Genomic DNA, 10,488 nt, shown 5'->3' with positions numbered 1-10,488 from the left:
TTGTTGGGAATGTTTTTACTTGGGTCTTATAGTATGCCTGTATATATGGGAGAGTATAGTCTCACTTTAATAGTTTCAGTATGAAATTGAAAATATTAAAGTGAAAATATTTGAAATTACAGTAGCGACATGTTATTGTTTCACTTTTGACAGGTAATTCTGAAATAGTGGAATAGTTTCAGTGTTAGAGTGAAAGTATCTGACGTTACAGTAGAGTGATGTTATTGTCTCATGTTTGACACATAATACTGAAATAGTGGAGGAGATATGATATTGCTGTGGGCTCGAACTATGCAGGAAGTTAAAAACTTTTTTGGCCTAAGACACTACATGGACCTTAAAAGAATTTTGCCCCTGAAAAATGGAGCTCATGGTGCTGAAAATTGTGGGAGTTAAGACCCCTATTGGTGATGGGTGTATTAATGTCAACCAGAGAAGTTTAATTGTTGCGAATCTTTTTAACTTGTGTGTAATATGTATTGTTTGAATTTCTTTAAAATAGGAAATATATGTATGTTCACTGGGTTTGTAAAAGAGAGCAAAGCTACAGGAAAGCCAAAGACGAATGATCACGATAATCAGTCAGCTACCGTAGCCTAGTCGTTATTACTCCCCAATGTAGGATTCCTCACCATACAGGTGACAGGCACAGCTGTAAGATGCATTACGGATCTATAGCAATTGGAAGGGCATGACCCAATTGAAACAACGATGTGTGACGTTTGGAGTAAAGGGAAATGAAAGTGTCGCCTCTGGAGTTTGCAAATGACCACTCTACCGATAGGTAACTGGGCAGAAAATATTTACAATCAATAAATGTCTTAGAACAACCAGTCACTCATCTGGGAAGGCCTTGAAATCAATGTTACCAACTGGGGACTATGTGTGTCGCAGTGGTAATAAAAAGACTCAAAGGAGGTCTGCAACGAAATAATTTTACTCAACACTTTGCAAGTAAATCAGTGGGGGCAAAGATGAGTCTCATTTACTTGACAATTTATGCACCACATTGCAGAAATCACAATGTAAGTATAGCTGAAAGGATAGTCTTACACTGTTGTACCATTGAATTACAAATAATGCTCATCTGTTATGTTCGGGTGACCCTATAGCAACCAATGGTACAACTGTATTCGTCTTTGCTTAGGAAAAATGACTAAATTGTGGGTGTGAAGTCCATGAAGGGGTCTTTGTAACTTCTAAGAAGAAAATTTTTTAGAAGTATTACTTTATTTGTGTGTAATATATATGGTTAAAATTTCATCAACATCAAAAATATATGAATTTTCATGGGGGTTATGGCCATTATGCATAGAATATAATTTCCAAATTTCTTAAAGATTCATTCAATACTTTTGACGTAGTTTTGGATAAGAAAACAAATGACTAATGTGTGTGTTTGTATGCATATGTATGTGTGTGTGTATGGGTGTATATATGTATAGATATCTGTATGCATTTATATATGTGTACATATTAGATGTACACCTATATATATACATCTACACATATGTATACATATACATGTATGCATATAAATCTATATCTATATATATATCTATACATATACGTGTACATATACATCTCTCTCTCTCTCTCTCTCTCTCTCTCTCTATATATATATATATATATATATATATATATACACACACACCATTAAAGTGAAAGTATCTGTCATTACAGTATCGAAATGTGATTGTTTCAGTTAGTGGAATAGTTTCATTTTTAAAGTGAAAGTATTTGACATGAGTGTTTTTGTTTCACTTTTGACACGTAATACTTAAATAGTGGAGGAGATCTGATGTTGTTGTGGGCTCGAACTATGCAAGAAGTTAAAAAAAGTTTTTGACTAAAACACAACCGGAACCCTAAGTAAGGCATGTGTAAAATTTGAATGAAATTGGTTGTGTAGTTCTCGAGTTTTAGGGAAACACACAGACAGACAGCCAGACACACATTCTCATTTATGTCGCAGTGATAATAAAAAGACTCAAAGGAAATAATTTTACTCAACACTTTGCAAGTGAATCAGTGGAGGCAAAGATGCGTCTCATTTACTTGACAATTTATGCACCACATTGCAGAAATCACAATGTAAGTATATCTGAAAGGGTAGTCTTACACTGTTGTACTGTTGAATTACAAATAATGCTCATCTGTTATGTTCGGGTTAAAATTTCATCAACAACAAAAATATATGAATTTTCATGGGAGTTATGGCCATTATGCATAGAATATAATTTCCAGATTTCATAAAGATCCATTCAGTACTTTTGGATAAGAAAACAAATGACTAATGTGTGTGTTTGTGTGCATGTGTATGATGGTTGTATATATGTATAGATATCTGTATGCATGTATATATATGTATATATGCGTACATATTACATGTACATCTATATATATATACATCTACACATATGTATACATATACATGTATGCATATAGATCTATATCTATATCTATATATATATCTATACATATACGTGTACATATACACGTATATGTATACATATACATCGCTCTCTCTCTTTCACTCTTTATCTCTCTGTGAAAGTATCTGTCATTACAGTATCGAAATGTGATTGTTTCAGTTAGTGGAATAACGTGTACATATACATCTATATGTATACATATACATCTCTCTCTCTTTCTCTCTCTCTGAAAGTATCTGTCATTACAGTATCGAAATGTGATTGTTTCAGTTAGTGAAATTGTTTCATTTTTAAAGTGAAAGTATTTGACATGAGTGTTTTTGTTTCACTTTTGACACGTAATACTTAAATAGTGGAGGAGATATTATGTTGCCGTGGGCTCGAACTCTGCAAGAAGTTAAAAAAATTTTTGACTAAAACACAACTGGAACCCTAAGTAAAGCATCTGTAAAATTTGAATGAAATTGGTTGCGTAGTTCTCGAGTTTTAGGGATTCACACACACACACACAGACAGACACACATTCTCATTTTTATATATATAGATATACATACAAATATACATACATATATACAAATATACATACATACACACACACATATATATATATATATATATATATATATATATACACACGCACACACACATGTATGTATGTACAACTTATTGTATCCTACTCTGTTTACGGTTTTCAACATGTAAAAATAACCCCCCCACACACACGTACACAAGCACACGGTCACACACATGCACATAAACAGTATGGGGAAGATGGGGTTAAAGTCGAAATTGTGCCCTCTTGGAGCATGTCTGCTTAATCCCACAGTCTCCAGACTTATCTCCTTTTTTCATCTCCACATCCTGAAATTGCAGAATAATTCTTGTATGAGCCATAGTTTTCGTCATTGAATAAGTTGACCCACTCTACTCTACTTAACACTAACGAGCACTTCAGTTCGTATGAGTTTTTCCGTGTTTTCATCCTTCACATGGATAAAGATACTCAATAACAATTATGTGGGGCATAGCTGAGTGTTGAGAAGTTTGTTTTCCAATAACGTGTTTCCAAGTTCAATCTCAACGCAGGGCACCTTGTCTATAGCCTCAGGTTGACCAAAGCCTTGTGATGGATTTGCTCCTCGTGACTTAGCAATTCAAGAAAAAGACTCGATAGATCAAACATCAGGTTTAAAAAAAAGGAAAAAGGTACTTGCATCATTTTATTTAATTAAACCTTTCGAGCCAACCAAAAGCTTGAAGGTGGATTTGGCAGATGGAAACTGAAAGAAGCCCATTGTGTGTTTCAGTTTGTTTGTATTTCTCACCACTGCGCTTCACAACTGGTATCGGTCTGTTTACGTCCTGTGGCTTTAGCGGTTCAACAAAAGGAGATCAGTAATGGGATTTCCTTAGGTTTCATGTCCATAAAGGGCCTGGCTTTATGGCGTATCATCAGATCTCAAAATCTGTTGGCTAAAGGCCTCTTTAGAATATGGAGGCGGAAATGAGCTCGTTACTCAATGTCAGCAAAGAGGATTGTCTCCCCTTGGCTGTCAATCACTGATGTCAACAAAGGGGGTTGTGTTCCTTTCGTTGTCGATCGTCGGTGGCTCTGCTATCTCGTGAGATAAACCGGCCTTATCTAACTTGAATATATACTGCTCTACAGTGGCGGCTTGCAGAACTGCAACAGCCCTTATTTCCACTCGATATTATCAATAACATTCAATATAATGAATCCATTTTTCTTTAATTTCTTCTTTATACTTGTGCATTATATAATCCTTAAGCTTAGTATCAAGTAGCCAGAGATTACATCTGATACAATAGATGAGGCCGGAAGAAGTGCAGGAGAAGGAGTTCCTAGCGTGGAGGTGTGTGTAAGTTGGATCTAGTGAGGGGAAGTGGTGTTGGTGGTGAAAGGACAGGTGTGACAGGGAGATCTAGAGCAAGGGAAGGATCTGGATGGGGCTGGGATGGAAGAGAGGAAGGTGCTACGGACCAGTAGATCACGTAGGTTACAGGAAGGCAAGGGTAGGTTGGGGAAAACGGGGCGGGTGGTAGGATCTAGCTGGAGACGACAGATGGCCCATAGGATCCTTTGACGAAGGGTAGGGTGGAGGGGTGGAAAAGGAGGATGCAGTTGGGGGATCGGTGTGGGGAAGGAGAGAGGGCAGTGGTGCGATCGATTACATGAGTGCAGGCAAGGGCAGTTTGGACAAGGGTGGGTGGGTATCCTCGATGCATGAACAGGTGGGCCAGGTACCAGGACTGGGTCTCGAAATCCTGGTCCCAGCTGCACGAATGTCAGAGGCAGAGGAACTGGGAGTAAAGTTGAGGTAGAGGTAGGAGTCCGTGTGTGTATGTATGTATATGTATATATATATATGTGTGTGTATGTGTGTATATGTGTGTGTGTATGTATGTATATATATATATGTGTGTGGATGTATGAATATGTATATAAATATGTGTGTGTGTATATATATATATATATATATATATATATATATAAATATATATACTCGATATAAATACGACGCTATTGTATACCTTCACTGCGTATATATTGGCAAAAATGCGTGTGTGCAACAAACATGAAAAACTTGTCTTACCTTAGGAAGAACATTCGAAAATGGACAACCCAGATAAAGGATAATGCAGGGCTGGTTTCAGACCCTTCAAATACGTTTCACAACGTAAATCTGATTAGTCCTCATCAGCTGCATTTACCTAGACAATATTTCAAATGTTGCCACATCAATGCCAAGTATACTCGCCCGAACGCCCAGCCGTTAACGGAACTGAGAACAGTGCAGACGTTATCAATGAAAAATATTTCAATACAAATGTATTAATTTCCAGCAAAAATAGCCCTATAAGGGTATATATATATAAATTCATAAGAGTGGCACAACAAGGCACCGATATTTACTGGACAATAGCAATCGATATAATTACGACGCTATTGTATAGCTTCACTGCGTATATACTGGCAAACATGCGTGTGTGCAACAAACATGAAAAACTTGTCTTACCACTCTTATGAATTTATATATATATATACCCTTATAGAGCTATTTTTGCTGGAAATTAATACATTTGTATTGAAATATTTTTCATATATAAATATATGTATATATATCTACATGTCTATGCATATACATATGTGTGTATATATCTATACACACACATGTATAGATATATATATGTAGTGAAACCACCTCTCTCCGTTATTTATTTACAAATGCGAACGTAGCAGGTAACATCTCTCTTTCCCGCCTTGGACCCGGCTGTTGTCCATCACCTGACTGACTATTATTTGCGCGGCAATTGTCTCCAGTCCTTTCGCGCCAGGGTGCAAACCGACCAATCATGGCCATCTAATAAGGTCACGTGAGAGAGTGTTTTTCTAATCTTTCTGGAGCCTCTTTGTACCTATAAATAGCCTGCTTTATACGCGTCACTTTGTCGCGGCTTCAGATCTCTCACAGGTCTGGTCGCTGATCACACACGTAACACCAACCAGCCAGTTTCCAGCGACGACATCAACACCATCGTTCAACTGTTTACTACAATCTTCGTCGCCAGCGTCAACACGACTACGCTACGTACACAAGCTACCAACATCAACCGCAGCTTCTCTTCTCAACCCTGTTCGTGTGAATTGTTCACCACGAAATAACAGCCAGAATTCGACCCCTGCGAAAGACCATCTGTATCAAGTAGCCCGGCCCGGCATAGAAGCCTCAACTGCACGACAAGTGACTTAGCTCTGCCTCAACGCCTCAACCTCTTATATACAGACTTTCAATACACTGTGTACCCTAACTGCGAACTGGTATTTTCTTATCCGTGTTACTGACTCTTTTCTATGCTCTGTATCTTTTGCATTCACATACATATATTTGTACATACACACTCTTTGTTTATATGACGGCCTGTCTTACATTGTGTTTTATATGTCGCATGCACGCACACACAGACACAAACAGTTTCACTTTGTTAATAAATTTATTCTCATTATATATCTAACGGTTGAGTTTGTCCTAAGTTCTTTTACTGGCACTATGGCTCGTATTCTCTTACGAGGAGCCTACTCTCTATATGTATATATCTTTATTTTTGTGTTCGTCCGTGCGACGTGGTAAAAAGGGGCCTTTTCCCGTCTACGTCGCCATCTCCTTTGGTTCGCACGGTCGAAGTATTACATATATATATATATATATATGACGGGTGTCTTTCAGTTTCCGTCTACCAAATCCACTCACAAGGCTTTGGCCAGCCTGAGGCTATAGTAGAAGACATTCATCTAAGGTGCCACACAGTGGAACTGAACCCAAGACCACATGGGTGGGGGAAAAAAAAAAAAAAGAAACAAAAACGTGATCAGATCATTTAACTGCATCATGAGCTAATTTTGCTCAGCAGTTTCTTTTTATATTATTCCAGTCAGATTTCAAATAATTGCTTGGCTTTTTGCCATCCACACCTATTAAATATGTTTATGGATATTGCTAATGATGAAAAGCGAAGACTTACATAACGAACTTATATAATTTGACCTTGCCGCATCATCAATCATGTTCTTCTACTCACCAATAACATAATGTTGTCTTCGTATTTTAATCCCGACAAAGATTTTTTAATTGAAAATGTGTTTTAGTCATTTAATGCAACCCATTGCCTCCCAGGCTCCACCATAACTTAGTTAAAAACAACTTTATTTTTAATATTTTATTGCCATTATCTAGTACAAAAGAGTCTCCTGGTAACTCTTTTATTAAGCATTGAGTATCGACTTCTCATAATTATATAATTTTCCTTAAAGAAATATCCACACCAGGGCATTAGAATAGTTCTATTCTGTAGCAGTCTTCACACAGTCTGCCTGGCTGGAAGGATTGGTTTGGCTAGGCTGAGTATAGGTGGAATATGTTTGCTGAGAAAGAAAAGATTTTCACATTTCCATGTCCTACTAAAAATAAAAGAAAGAGAATTTTGGAATCCTAAGCCCCATTATAACTTTCCAGAAAAATATATGTCCCCATCAGTGACTGGAAAAAAACCCCAACTTTATTTTTAATATTTCAAAACACTGGTCAACAAAATTAAACCTATTATACTCATTACGAATGCAAACCAACGTTTTTAGACTAATTTTTTATACTGATTTTAAAATTTCACTCTGTTTATATGCAGCACGTATCAGTTTTCGGCAGATACATGCAAATATTTACATACTTGTATATCTGAAATCATTAACGTAATGAATAAGGACATATTATTTCTAGAAAGTAAAGGAGTTTATTGAGATAACAATCCTCACTATCATTCTGCAAAGAGTGAATGCACAAAAAATAGGTCAGACAAAAGAAAGTTAGAACAACAGAGAAACATTGTGATTTGGATTTCCTGCGGTGTTCCTGATCTGGTTATCACGGTAAAGTGTCCAGCAGCAGTCAGCTCGCATACTGTCATTCCAGAAGCCTCGGTACCGTTTCTCCATAGCACTAATGTCCTGGTGAAATCGTTCACCATGTTCATCAGACGCTGCTCCAAGGTTATCTGTGAAGAAATCCAGATGGGAGTCCAAGAAGTGAACTTTCAGGGACATGCGACAACGCATGGCTGAGTCACATTCCAGAAGATTCTTGAGGCCGTCCTTGTAGTCCGTTGCCTTCTTTGCTGCCCCAGAAAATCCTCACAGATCCAATTGAAAGCAGTTCCAGGCAGGCAGTTCCAGTTCATCCAGTGATGTCTTGAAGTTGACATCTTTGAGAACTTCTGTAATTTGGGGTCCGACAAAAACACCCTTTTTCAACTTCGCCTGTGTGATTTTGGGAAACTTTTCTACAATATACTCAAGCCCTCTGGCATTTCTCTTCCCTAGTGTCTTTACAAACTGTTTCATTCATCAGTCCAAGCTTTATGTACAAAGGAGGCAATAGGACATTACATGGATCTACAAGAGGTGTATTCTTGACGCTAGACTGTCCTGGCTGGTATGATGTTCTTGTCTGCCAGTTTGATTCCGAATAATGTCTGTCAGTTGCCTGACTGTCCCATAGACAAAAGAAACAACAGTATTTTGTGTAACCTGACTGCATTCCCATTAACATTCCAATAACTACGTGTATTTTCCATGAGTATCTTTCATAGGCAATGGCACGAAGTAAAAGTTTCATATTCTCATATAGTTCATGAAAATGGACGACGTGTACAATAGGAATGGAGAGCTTCAAATTACCATTATGGAGAAGTACAGCTTTTAAACTTCGTTTTGAAGAGCCACTCTGCAGGATCATGCTGTTGTGATAAACATTCAAAAAGTCCATCGAGTTTCTGCTAAAGCAAAGCGGGCCTTCAACAGAAAAACACGTTTGTAGAACCAGACTTCGCTGCCACAAACAAGTTGTACGAACACCGTGCTCTAGCAGATGCTTCTCCTTCAGTCTTGATGCCAACAGTTCTGCTTTATCTTTTGAGAGGGACAGTTCTCTAAAAAGGTCATTCAGTTCAGATTGGGAAAATTTCTGAGGTTCAAAGCTATCGTCATCAGCCACGTAATCTTCCTCAGCAGCACTATTGTGACAGTCAGCATCATCATCTGATGTTTCAATACCATCTTCTGGTGGAACTGGAATTGGCTGACTTCCATTGTGAGGCACAGGTCTCATTGCAGAATCCAAATTGGGATACACAATTTTGCGTTTATTCTTCATAGAAAATCCTGTGACATTTACTTTGCAAAAATAACAGTCATTAAAATAGTCTTTTGGCTTCCTCGATATCTTTGGAATGGCAAAAGGCATAAACTTCTTCTTATTGGAACCAGTCACGTAAGCCATTTGAGCAGATAAAATATGGTGTGCATAACTTGTCCTGATCTCCAAGAGGACAGTGAAAGTGTAGCTGATAAATCTTCTTGATCTCTGGTGTTATTGTACGTTTTTGAGCTTTCACAATAAATTGTCCACAGACATAACAAAACACATCAGGATGATTTCTACACTGTCTTGACATTGTTAACACTGTAAAACAAGTAAGGAAATAGATACAAACGGTTATACTTATATTGAATTTGAGATGATGAAATATTTCACCAGACCAACTATGAATGGACAATTTGAGATGTTGAAATACCTATTTAATCAGACAAAACTTGATTGGTTAATTTAAGATGATGAAATATTGCATCTGAACTATGCAGCAATGAATAATGTAGTTTATTTTAAAGGTATGTTTCCATAATGTAAATGAAGTACATGCATACACGTCATTGATTGGAATTTCTATATAATGCATGAGTTAAAACCAATAAACTTTCTCATCTTGAAAATTGTACGTGATGCCAAAAAAAAACAAACTAACTGTATATTTGAAATCAGCATTAAAAACTACACTAAGTACCCCTTGACATATGCTTGATCAAAAATACTTGACCAGTGTAATTATAGGCTTTCCTTAAAGAAATATCCACACCTGGGCATTAGAATAACGCTATATTGTAGCAAACAATTTTCACAGTCTGTTTGACTTGGGGGTTGGTTTGGCTATGCTGAGCATACGTGGACGATATTTGTAGTGGAAGAAAGATTTTCATAATAAGAATAATGCTATACTTGGCAACGTTTTTCCTTCTTAGTAATATAGGTCCTATTTCGTATTCGTTTCCAAAATAATTCTGTTTCATCCCTGTTAACCCATTATCTCCCAGGCTCCACTATAACTTAGTTAAAAACAACTTTATTTTTAATATTTTATCACAATTATCTAATACAAAAGAGTCTACCGATAACTCTTTTTATTAAGTATTGAGTATCGACTTCTTATAATTATATACTTTCCTTAAAGAAATATCTACACAAGGGTATTAGAATAGCTTGGAGAGATTTGGTGTGGCCAGGCTGAGCATAGGTGGAGGATGTTTGTTGTAGAAAAAAGATTTTCACATTTCCATGTCCCACTAAGAAACAAAAACGAAAAAAACTTCACCACAGTTTTCCCAGGTTCCACCAGTGGGGCATATGCCCCATGTTGGGAATCACTA

This window comes from Octopus bimaculoides, chromosome 27 (genome assembly GCF_046866305.1).
Source record: "Octopus bimaculoides isolate indiv1 chromosome 27, ASM4686630v1, whole genome shotgun sequence".
NCBI lineage: Eukaryota > Metazoa > Mollusca > Cephalopoda > Octopoda > Octopodidae > Octopus > Octopus bimaculoides.
The sequence above is the reverse complement of the archived record's forward strand: the minus strand, read 5'-3'. Positions refer to the sequence as shown.